Below are 12,925 nucleotides of genomic sequence, written 5' to 3' on the forward strand. Positions count from 1 at the left end.
ATTTTGCTCCCTGCTTGTCCTCTCATAGACAGTTTGTTCATCTTTGCTCAGTCAAGGTAATGTCAGCAATTAAAGCCCAGCTTCTTTCCCCTCCCTCTTAGCCGTCCTTAGTGGCAGGTTTCTCTTGCCAGCAGTTGCTGGGTTGGGAGCCAAGTATGTAACAAGAGAGGCATCTGTTTACTAAGACCCCAAAAGTAACCTATTGTTAGTCACATCTAGATCTTGGAGTTTCTACTCTAAAATAGTCACCACTCCCAGTGTACTTCTGAGATAGCATCATCACACTCACAGGTGCTTTTTAATCCATTTGATTTGATGGTCGTGGTGACTTTAGTGCTATTCAGAGCACATGACTCACTCTCATTTCTCATGGCAAGAATGTCAGGAAGATTTAAATGTCTATTCTGGTTCTGAGGTTTAACCACAAAGCCTCTATGCAACTATAAGGCAATCAATCCTGTAACCCTTCCTGAAAGCACCTTTGTTTAAACACCCAACACCAGCACGCTCAGACCAACTTCTCTCTTTTCTCACCAAGATTGTACTCTTCCATAGGACAGCCAGACATGTAAACATTCCAAATTGTATATAAAATCAGAACATTGTACCCCATAAATGCAGTAATGTACATAGTGATGATCTAATAAAAAAATAAAAATAAACTCTTTAGGGAATTTTAACTTTCTGCAAATTTCAGAAGCCTCAATTTTGTTACCTATAAGAAACATGTGGTGATAATAATATTGACCAATTGGAATGATGACAAAGATTAAATGAAGTAATGCATATAAATAACCTGAAATATACTAAATCCACTCAAAAATACTAACTATACTAAATCACACGCTAAATCCACTCAAAAATACTAACTATAATTCCATTATTGTTATTACCTTCCATACTTTGCTTTCAGATTACATATATACCTATTATAATATGTTAATGATCATCAGAAGTTAATGTGACTCAAATTTTTATAAGCATCTAGAGCAGCGGTTCTCAACCTGTGGCTCGCAACCCCTGTGGGAGTCAAACTACCCTTTCACAGGGGTCGCCTAAGACCATCCTGCATATCAGATATTTACATTACAATTCATAATAATAGCAAAATTACAGTTATAAAGTAGCAATGAAAATAATTTTATGGTTGGGGGTCACCACAACATGAGGACCTGTCTTAAAGGGTCGCGGCATTAGGAAGGTTGAGAACCACTGATCTAGAGACAAGACTTTAAACCAGAGTTATGATTCTAATGCTAGATCAACTTCTGGTTTCCAGTCTGACATGTAAAGGGCTTAAAGGTGTCACTATCATCGTTACAACAAGAAAAATGCTGAACAGAAAGAAAATCAACAACTCTTCTCAGATCCATCAGCTAAATCATGTCACAAAGAACCTCCCCCCCCCAAATAAAAAAAAACCCCTGGAGATACAGGAGAATAGAATGCATCAGATCACTGGGAGCAGAAGCAGCTGTATGAGCCAGCAATAGGTATAAACATGCTATTCCCGTCTAGCCTTTGATATATGGAAAGGAAAATATCCAGCTCTAGCCCCCACTAGCCTTTGAAATGGAAGGAAAAATAGTGGGCTCCAGTCTTCCAACCTTCCACTCTCAACGAATGGGGGTTGGAAGAGAAGCTGAAAAGCACTTGTGAAGATCACAACCCAGAGACAAGGCTCATTAAAAACCTGAGACCTGGGCTGAGCACGTGGCTCTTAGCAATCTGGGAGGCCACGGCAGGTGGACTGCCTGAGCTCATGAGCTTGAGACCAGCCTGAGCCAGAGTGAGACCTCATCTCTAAAAATAGCTGGGCATTGTGGCATGTGCCCGTAGTCCCAGCTACTCGGGAGGCTGAGGCAAGAGAATCGCTTGAGCCCAAGAGTTTGAGGTTGCTGTGAGCTATGACACCACGACACTCTACCCAGGGTGACAAGTGAGACTCTGTCTCAAAAACAATTTAAAAAAAATAATAAAAAATAAAAATAAAAATCTGAGACCTACTATAAGATTATATAACACTTGTTCTTACCCTATACCTTACCAATACATCAGCAGGGCTCCTGTCTAATAATAGGAGATTACAGCTGAAAGAACAGTACACCTGGGACTTTATATAATAAGTCATCTCTAGGAAAACCCAAAGACAAGAGGGCAGTGAAAAACAAGAACACCAGAAAGAACTGCAGCTTCTAACACCAGCAATTATAGCAAACAATAAACACAGCCTTATTCTTAACCAGAAAAATGGAAAAAGCTCACACTAAAGGCCTATTCATCTCAGTATCTTTTATCCACTGGGGGGAAAAAGAAAGGAAAAGAGAAAAAACCTGGAAAAGAATATCCAAGAAATGCAGGACAACTACAAAAGTGTTACATAAGCATAATGGGAGTACTAGAAAAAAAATGGAAAGTAAAAACAGAAATATTTGAACTTTAATGCTAGACCATCCATGAATTTTAGCAGACTGAACATGGACAAGAGCACACGGTATGTAGGTAGGCTATTATGAGCATCTGAGCTGAGTTTTAAAACAATATATAAAAGATAAACAGACAGGACGTATCAGACAGAAGGAACAACAGATGTGAAAAAGCATGGAATAGATAAAAAAAAAAATGACAAACAGGTTTTGCTCTGTTGAGAGTAGCTGGATCCAGATGTAAAAAGTCTTAAATTCTATCTTAAGAAATTTGCACACTATTAGGCTTTAAATCCCAGCTCTGATACTGTGTAGCTTATCTCAAAGAGCTGTTCTAAAGATTGAGTCAGGTACTACATAATCATATTTGGCATGATGTCAGGCCCTGTAAACCCTCACTAAAAAGGAGCTACCATGTAAATAATTTGATAGAATCATTGGACTTCATTGAATAATGTCATCCTATGATCAGATGTGCATTTCTAAACAATCATTCTAGTGGATATATAGAAGATAGACTGTAGGAAGGACATTGCTTAAGAGGCTTTCATTTTCTATGAAGTGTTTTTATGCCTCGGATGCCATTAAAGACATATGCAAGTCCTTTCTAAGGTGTATTCTTTATAATAATTAAGGAAAGATCAACAGCAAACTCTTGGTAAATCTGAAAAAGACATACCTGTTGAAAAAAGACTATAAAAGTTTACAAAAAAAAATCATGTTGATAAATTAAAAAAATAAAAAATAAAGTCAAAACTTAACCCTATAATACCTTTACTTCTAATCACCAAAAATGGCATCAACCCAAATGGTCATCAATAGAAGTACATGTATGGCTTTACCAAGGATTGGGACTAGGAGGAGGGGACTGAGTATAAACGGATATGGAAGAACTTGCAGTGACCAAAATGTTACATATCTTGAGTGTAGTATAACACACACACACACATATATGTCAAAACACATCAAATAATATACATAAAAGTGAGTTACTTTGCTGTTTGTAAATTATACATAATGACATGACCTTTTAAAATTCCTCAGTCTGGCTGGACATGGTGGCTCAAGTGTATAATCCTAGCACTTCCAGGCCAAAGTGGGTGAATTGCCCTGAGCTCACAGGTTTGAGACCAGCCTGAGCAAGAGCGAGACCTCGGATCTAAAAATAGTTGGGTGTTGTGGCGGGTACCTGTATTCCCAACTACTTGGGAGGCTGAGGCAAGAGAATCACTTGAGTCTAAAAGTTGGAGGTTGCTGTGAGCTATGATGCTGTGACTCTCTCCCAAAGGTGACAAAATGAGACTCTGTCTCAAAATAAATAAATAAATAAATAAAAATCCTCAGCCTTAAATTCCCAATTTGAGTCTGAGCTATCCTAGCTAACTATATTTCTGGCCTCCATATAATTTTTCCCTTTCTAGAGTTGCAGTAAATATCAAGTACATGTCTAGGATATAGGGCAGATATTATTACATCTATTTGATACGTGGGGAAATTTATCTTCAATTACTTACCCATGTTAATAATAGAATGGTGACCAGAAGCCAGGTCCTTGGATTTAATTCAATCAGGTCCTACTGCTTCTTACATATGTCAAATTCTCATTTCTCTCATATTAATTCCCATGTTTTATAACTGATAAAGCATCCCTCCCCCACTTCTAATGCCATATCTAGAAACAAAAATAAGTACACTGGTTTCAGGGCACAGCGAACTGAATCCTACGTGGCCTTTGCAACTCTCTCCAAATTTCATTACAGGATTAAAAATTCAAGGATGAAAAACAATATTACAGTTACAAAAGAAGGCACAGATTGATTTTATTACATTTCCAAAAGGGATTCAAAATCCCTAAGCATTTTGGGAAACCATGTTGTTTTTAGCAAGAAAGTGTTAGTCACTTGGGATGTGGTATTATGATGTTTCTAATGACCTTTTTTTCTTCTTTAAGAAAACAGTCAGAATGTATAACAAGGTAAATCAATGTAAAGCTCATATGTTTGCAAACCTGACTTACTGACATGAGTGATGGCATTTGGAAATGGTCATTTCCAAACAATTATTTTTGCAGATGAAATGAACTCCTTATAATCCGTTTGAAGTTTTTCTTGAACAGGGTATATGAGCCAGAGATCTATTTTTTTCTAAGCAGATAATCAATTATGCCCACATGATTTTTTAATAAGCCATCATTCCACGTCCATCCCCATACCCATTAAAATGAAACATTACCTTTATTGTATATTAAATTCTCACGTCTATGTATTTTTATCTGTTTCCGTATTCTCTATTCTGTGTCACAGGTCAATTATCTTTTCCTAAACCTATTAATTGATGCTGTTTTGCAGTAACTGGTAGTATAAGTCCTCTCTTATGAATGTTTTTCCCTATATTTTCTTGGCAATTCTGGTACATTCATCCATTCATATGAACTGTTTAATCACATTGTCCATTTCCAAAAAGTATGTACTCCAGAAAGTTGCATTATTTATGTCTATTTGGGAAGAGTTGATCTTTTATTGTATGTTATTTTCCATGCAGAAACATGTTCTGTCTTCCATTAATTTACATCGTATTTTATGTCCCTTGATAAAATTATATTTTTATATAAGTCCCTATGTATCCTTGCTAAATGTATTCTAAAGCGTTTTACAGTCTGTTATTGTTGTAAATAAGATTCTGTCACTTTCCTTTTCACATGTCTAACTGATTATTCTTAGCAGAAACAAAAGCTACTGAATTTTTGCGTATTTTACCCTATCTAATTCTTTTAGTAGTTCTGTTTTATTTGGCTGTTATTGAGTCCCTCATTTTCTAGGTACACAATAATATACTATGAAAATTAAGATCATTCCTCTATTCTTTTCAAATATTTATATAGCATATTTCATTTAATTTTCTTATAACATCAGCTAGAACCTTCAAAACAATGTGGGTAATAGTGGTGATAGAGAGTGTTCTTAGCTTGTCATGAATATAAGGATATACAGGATGGACATAAAATTCACATAAAATTTATCATGTTAAACTATTTTAAGGTACACACAAACTTTATGTCCACCTTGTATGTATATTTACAAGGACATTAATTTCAACATTGTGATTAGAAAGTAGAAAAAATAAATAGCCACTAGTATAAGAATGGTTGACTAAAATAGTTCCATCCTATAAACTATTATGCAGTTATTAAAAATGAATCAGGCTCGGCGCCTGTGGCTCAAGTGGTTAAGGCGCCAGCCACGTACACCTAAGGTGGTGGGTTCGAATCCAGCCTGGGCCCGCCAAACAGTAATGACGACTGCAACCAAAAAATAGCCAAGCGTTGTGGCGGGCGCCTGTGGTCCCAGGTAATTGGAAGGCGGTCGCTTGAGCCCAGGAGTTGGAGGTTGCTATGAGCTGTGATGCCACAGCACTCTACCCAGGGGTCAGCTTGAGGCTTGTCTCAAAAAAAAAAAAAAATGAATCAGACCTATAGAAACAATAGTGGAAGGATGTTTGATATGTTTCTATGTAATGGGGGAGTGCTAATGATTGACAGTCAATACATATACTTAGTATGTTCCCTTTTTCATAAAAGCAAGGGAAGGGGAGATATATCTGTATACTTCTGTAGCTAAATGTGGATGTGTGTGTGTGTGTTTGTGTGTGTGTGTTGGGGGGAGAGAGAGAGAGAGAATGTTAGCTTGGAAGAAATTATGGAAGGATACAACAAACATGGAACATGAATTACCTTAGACAGGTAAAATGGAAGAGTTGATACAACTAACCACATGCATATCTACCTTGCTCGATTTGCCCAAACAACAGCTTCTAAATGCACTATTATATACCTATACATTCATTTCTTTTAGCTGGTCTCTTTCTGTAAAATGCAGTAAATGTCAAAAAAGAAAAGAGAGAAGTGGGTTTCATTAGACATAAGCAAAAGTCACTTCACCTCTTTGAGCCTCAGTTTCTTCACATGTAAGACGAATGAGTTATACCAGACAGACTTTAAGATTATATTCTAATTCTTTCTACTTAGTTCTACTTTGATCTTGAAAGAAATCTCTTTCTGGTTCTGTGTGGACACTGAGAGTCATTAAGAAACCCTTAGAGAGCATTTCAGGATTCAGTTCTGGAGTAAGAGTTTTGATAGAGAATTCTGTTTACATCACTGACACCAGTGCATAACATAAGCACTGAGTAGAGCAATGACAGTGGTGTTATAAGAACATTTATTCGAAGTTAGAAGTTCAGGGTTTGAACCTAATTGACATTTTAACTAAGTGACCATTTATAAATTATTTCAGTTTCCTCGCCTGTAAGAAGATAACCATCACCAATAAGTAGCCTCCTCACTTTTGCTAGATAGATGAGATCCAGCCCCTCCTACTTACTCCCTGCATTCCAAAGACAAGATTGGATTATTCGGCCATCTCTCAGTTTAAAAAAATTATGCCACATTTTATGGAAGAGCAAACCAGAGCTTCCAAACCAGTGGGCCATAGGACATGGGGTGCTACATGAGGGTTACTGGCATATGGACACATGATCTTCTGTTACTCAGTCCAGCCAGAAAAGGGCAGGAGCAACTAAAGGCCTCAGGGAAGGTCATTCACTCACTTCCCATTATGCCCTATTCTCACTTTATATGTGTGCTATTACAAAGTTTTTTGAAAGATTACTGTCAACTATTGGGTACTATTGCAATATTAACTGATCTTATTTCTTTGAAATTTTACTTTGCAAAGACACTCGTGTCTATGGCTTAAAACAGGTATGTCTGCTATCCTTTATTCAATACAAACATGCTATTGATTTAAGCTGTTCTTTAGATTTGGGGGGGGTTATAACTTTATTTGATATGTCTGACAATCACCAGTTAGTTCTCATCTACATTGACTGTCTGGAGAGTTTTAAAAGCGGTAACAGGTACATAGGTAACCAAAGTATAGAGCTTGTTTGGTGAATCTTCATCTTCATTACATTTTCTAAACAACCGCACACGGATATCGTATGGGACATTCCTTATGCCTTTGGCCCAGTCAGCTTTGTTGAGCCTGGTATCAGTGAGCACTTCTGGAGTCTCCATCTCTTTTATAGCATATTTCTGGATCTCTCTGAGTGCCCGGGGGGACACACTTCTTGAAGCCCATTCCATAGATGTGCTTGTGAATGTTGATGGTGTATTCTGGAATCACCACCTCACTGTTGGCAGACTGGCCCTTCTTCTTCTCTCTACCCTTCTTTGCAGGAGTCATTCTGCTGGGTCCATGCTGGAAAGAAAAAGGTGTTCTTTTTTTTTTTTTTTTTTTTTTTTTTTTTGAGACAGAGTCTCACTGTGTCACCCTGGGTAGAGTGCTTTGGCATCGCAGCAACCTAAAATGCTTGGGCCTAAGTGATTCTCTTGCCTCAGCCTCCCAAGTAGCTGGGACTACAGGCGCCCACCACAATGCCTTGGCTATTTTGGGGGGAGGGGGGTTGTAGTTGTCATTGTTGTTTGGCAGGCCTCGGCTGGGTTCGAACCCTCCAGCTCCCATGTATGTGGCTAGCACCCTAGCTGTTGAGCTGCAGGCACTGAGCCTAAAGAGGTGTTCTTTAGATGTTTTAATTGATATAGTTTCTTCCTGGAGTTTTGAAAAGAAGCTGTTTATTTATCTATCTCCCTCTGTAAGAAGAGGAAAATAATTCCCAGTTCTTAGCATGGCACCTTATACAAGTAGGCATTCAATAAATAGGTGTTGAATGAATGACCAGATGTATAAATTAATGAATAAATTTGTACAAAATAATTCATCATTCCCAACCAAGGCCATTTATAACTCATGGCAAACATCTGAAATTGCAATATTGTGACACAAAAAAGGAAGATTTGAACTGGTAGCCTGGACCTCATTAACACTAGGCTTTTTTTTTTTTTTTTTTTTTTTTTTGCAGTTTTTGGCCAGGGCTGGGCTTGAACCCACCACCTCCAACATATGGGGCTGGCACTCTACTCCTTTGAGCCACAGGCGCTGCCTAACACTAGGCTTTTACCAACTTAAGTAGCTAATTACAAAGATAAATGCTTCACCTCAAAGTCTGTATTTGTATTTTTATTGCTGATGTTCCTATTAAGTTTAGGGGATTCTTTAGTTTAGAAATGAGATAAAGGGACTCTACACTTTTGTGACAATGGACAACTGGTGAATGATGAGGGATTTTAGTATTCATAGGTCAATAAAGAAAAGAATATCCCTCATTTCTAAAATGTCTCTAAAAATACTAACATTATTGAATAGTCTGCTCTAATGTCTAAGCCCCATCAAGGTACACTCTGAAAGTTTTGAGAAACACAAAAATTAACAAATGCTAAATCATTTTGATTACCATATTTTCTCAAAATAACCACCTCAACATTCTATGTCCTTTTACATTCTTGTAAAGCATTTTTGAAAATACTGTTTCCACTCATTTTCTTCAAGTGCTGTAAGCTCGCTTTTGTAGGCATAAACAACTCCTTCAGAGCTGGAGAAACTTTTCTCTGTATGTAATTTTTTATTGTAGGAAACAGGAAAGAATCACACCGGGCCAGGTCAGTACTGTAGGGAGGTTGGGTCATAAGTTTAACTTCTGTGGAGTCCAGGAACCGAATAATGATGTTGACTGTGTTGGTGGACACATTGTGATGATAGAAGATGGTCCCCCACAGTCCTGTCCTTGGCCACCATTCTTGAAGCTTCCAAAAAAGTTTTGGTATACATAACTTTATGTACCACTGAGTAGTAACAATCCTCTGTTCCTCCAGAGGAATAGGTACAACATGACTGCTATTGGAAAAAAAAGTTGCCACCATTTTCTTTTGGACACTTAGGGACCACTTCACTTTCATTGACAGATTTTCATCGGGAAAGACATTCACACTGTCAACTGACACTTTCTGGATCAAACTAGCAAATCCAGGTTTCATCACCAAAGAATGATCAGAAACGCGTTTGGACTTGCCTCAGACAAATCTCACCAGCATTTCCTCATCCCATCCAACATGGAAGCGCTTTTACTCATCTGTCAAAGTGTGAGGCACCCTCTGGGATGAAATTTTCCTGACTCGAAGATAATCATGCAGGATTTTGGACACTGCTGGCAATCCAATCTGTAGTACTGCTTATATGTCCTTAAATGACACTTGATTGTTTTCGTGAACAGTTTTTTTTCTTACAGCTGCAAAGTTTCCTTCAGTTACTGTAGTCACCGGATGGCAGATGGAGGATGCCTACTCCTCTCTTTTCTTCATCATTCAGTGAAGTTTGGGCTCTTCTAAATTCTTAGAACCATCAACACGTTGTGTAATGGGAAGGAGTGCCACCCCTGAAAGCCCACTGCAAATGCTCAAGGCCTTGAGACTCGTTTAACCCTCTTTTTAAATCATAAAAAATCATCATGCAAAAGTACTCCCTTTCCAGATCTATAGCTGACACCAAGTGAGGGCCACATGGAAGGAAACCAATGAAGCCTTCCCAGCAACACCGATGAACCAAGCAGGTTGAAACTTGCATGGGTAAATCAGAATGGATATTGCTGTTGACAGTATTTCTTAAAAGAGAAAAAAATGAATCATAAAAATATGTTAATGAACTGAATATAGTGTCAGGAAGAACTTCTAAAAGCATAGCCACGCACCTCCCTTAGCTAATGGATATGCTTCTGATAGAGGACAGATAGCCCCCTTACACATATCCCTTGCATTCCACAGACAGTCAGGACTGCCTTACTCAGGAATCTTTACATTAATATTTATCTTTCTATAGGCTCTGACAGACCTTCAGCTCGCAGGGCCACCAGATCTGCCTCGACCTTCCTAACCAACTGTGATTACATACAGGCATAGAATGGTAGTCCTCAGAGGCCTATCATAGCATATTTCAGATGGCCTAGGAAACCCCAAACAGAAGGCGAGAGTGATGCAATATGATTCGACAGGGAGTAAAAAGCAGAGATTGATAAAAAGAGGCCAGTTTGTTAACCTGTTTGATGAAAATATTTCAGATTGTATATAGAACTAGCACACTGTACCCCATGACTGCATTAATGTACACAGCTATGATTTAATTTAAAAAAAAAAAAGAGGCCAGTTTGAAGATTACATATATTTGAAAACAGGGCTGGGGAAAGGATCATGAAAAACACTAACTTTTCGCTATTTAAATGCTACAGATAAGACATTGGACATTTATAATTTGGATGTGTGGAAGAATGAATTTTGTACAAATGTATTCTCCATGTTTCTACAGCCAGGGCAAAATCACTTCTTTTTTTCTTTGAGACATAGTCTCAAGCTGTCACTCTGGATAGAGTGCTGTGACATCATCATAGCTCACGACAACCTTCAATTCTTGGGCTCAAAACGATCCTCTTGCCTCAGTTTTTCTATTTTTAGTAGAGACGGGGTTTCACTCTTGTTTAGACTGGTCTCGAACTTGTGAGCTCAAGCAATCCACGGGCCTCGGCCCCCCAGAGTGCTAGGATCACAGAAATGAGCCACCACGCCCAGCCATTCAAAATAACTTCTTGTTCATGAGATATAGAACATATAGGCTATAAAGCAGGCAGAACAGATTATCCAAATATAGATTGTAAAAGGTAACATTTTCCTGATACATCAATACGTTTTCTTTGGAGATTTACTTGAAACCTTGTATGAGAAGTAAAACTTAACATATTCCTTTAAATTTTGGTTCTAGTACTTTATACTGATCCATTAATATCATTTAGGGGCTAAGAGGGTAGGCCCCGTAAATAAACAAACTGTGACTTTGGAAAAGCCACTTAATTTGTCTGAGTCTCCAGACACTTCCTCTATAAAACAGGGATAATACCTAATTTATATGGTTGTTCTAAAGACTGAGGTAATCCATCTGAAGCACTTAAAAAACAGCCTGGCATACCGTAAGTACTCAATAAATGTCAAGCATCCTTATGACCATTATTTATCAATTTTAAAATGTTACAGAAAACTAGCCGGGCATGGTGGCTCACACCTGTAACCCTAGCACTCTGGGAGGCTGAGGTAGGAGGATCGCCTGAGCCAAGGAGTTTGAGACCAGCCTGAGCAAGAGTGAAACCCCACCTCTACTAAAAATAGAAAAACTAGCTGGGCTTTGTGGCAGGTACCTGTAGTCCTAGCTACTCAGGAAGCTGAGGCAAGAAGATTGCTCAAACCCAAGAGTTTGAGGTTGCTGTGAGCTATGATGCCACCGCACTCTACTCAGGGTGACAGAGCGAGACTCTGTCTCAAAACAAACAAACAAACAAGTTATAGAAATAGTAAACATTATTATCTAGGCAGAGGTGGAAAAGCCATTTTCTTCATAATTGTTAGCCCATTTCTAAGGAGGGGGGTAGCATTTCCCAATCAGTAAATTGCTTTGGTATATAATAATGATAGTGAGATCTAGGGACATGAGGAAAGAAAGAAGAATATAACATAAAAATGAAAAGATGAGATAGTAGAGGGACTACTATAAGGGGAGTCTCATGTCCTGGATTTTACTCCTAGCTAACTCTTGGGCAGGTCAACTTCCCTTCAGGCTCTTCTGTACCAGCACAGCATCTTACCAGGGGTCCTCTGATGTGATCAAGGCTGGGTTTTGCCCCAGGCCCATTGCAGGACAGGGTAGTGATTAAGAAAATGAACTCTGAAATCACACTGCCTTGAATAGAAAATCAGGCATTTTTAGCTGTGTAACTCTGGACAAGTTGCATCTCTCTAAGCCTCAGTTTTTTTTTTTTTTCCCTCTATTCTATTTATACTCACAGCACCCACTATACAGAGTTGCTTTGAAATTTAAATGAGGTAATATAGAAAGCAAACTTAGCACAGTGAACAACACACCAGACTAATCGCTTAATAAATACGAACAAGGTATTGAAGGGTCTCATTAAATTATCTATACTCTTTGTTTATAATAAATACCATGTTCCTTTTTACTTTCACAATATTATCTTCATTAAGAAACAAAAAGAAGAACAACTCACATCGAGACCGGAATGTCCTAGTTTAGTATGTGCGCAGGTGAGTTACCCCAGGTATGAAAATGAAGATGCTTCCAAACATAAAAGCACATGACACCTGTGGGAGTTAAAGTTTAGGCTTTCCTAAACTGTCTGTCAGATCCTAAAGAAACAGCATGCTTCACGTGTCCTGAGTGTTTGGTTCCAACAAAGGGCACAGCATCTGTGCAGAAAACCTCCTTGGTCACCTCCAGACACCACATTGTAAGACTGTACAGTGTGTCAATCCCTGTGGTTTAGAGCTGGCAGGAGGTGCTCAGTTATAGGACCATGGGATATGCCAGCCAGAATATCATAGCTGGAAGGTTGTGTGGTTATTTTCCACTTCTTCTTCTATGTCCATTCTCTGCCCTTGTCTGCTCCACTCTATTCCCAAGGATGCTGAAGGCTATTGACTCTATCTCCTGGTTTTGCCCTCTCCCATCTGTTTGACTTTGACAGGGGATGGGGAGAGAGAAAGGCACCTG

General features: G+C 38.5%; 1 protein-coding gene and 1 pseudogene across 1 annotated transcript in view; both read right to left on the reverse strand.

The window, feature by feature from the left end:
- The window catches only part of IL1RAPL2 (interleukin 1 receptor accessory protein like 2), a 1,213,983-nt gene that overhangs the window by 512,593 nt on the left and 688,465 nt on the right, over nucleotides 1-12,925 (reverse strand). The window lies entirely within an intron of this gene.
- On the reverse strand, nucleotides 7,284-7,669 carry LOC100961391 (annotated as a pseudogene).

The sequence above is a fragment of the Otolemur garnettii genome, unplaced genomic scaffold, assembly GCF_000181295.1.
Source record: "Otolemur garnettii isolate 467f Iridium unplaced genomic scaffold, OtoGar3 scaffold00216, whole genome shotgun sequence".
In the NCBI taxonomy this organism is placed as follows: Eukaryota; Metazoa; Chordata; class Mammalia; order Primates; family Galagidae; genus Otolemur; species Otolemur garnettii.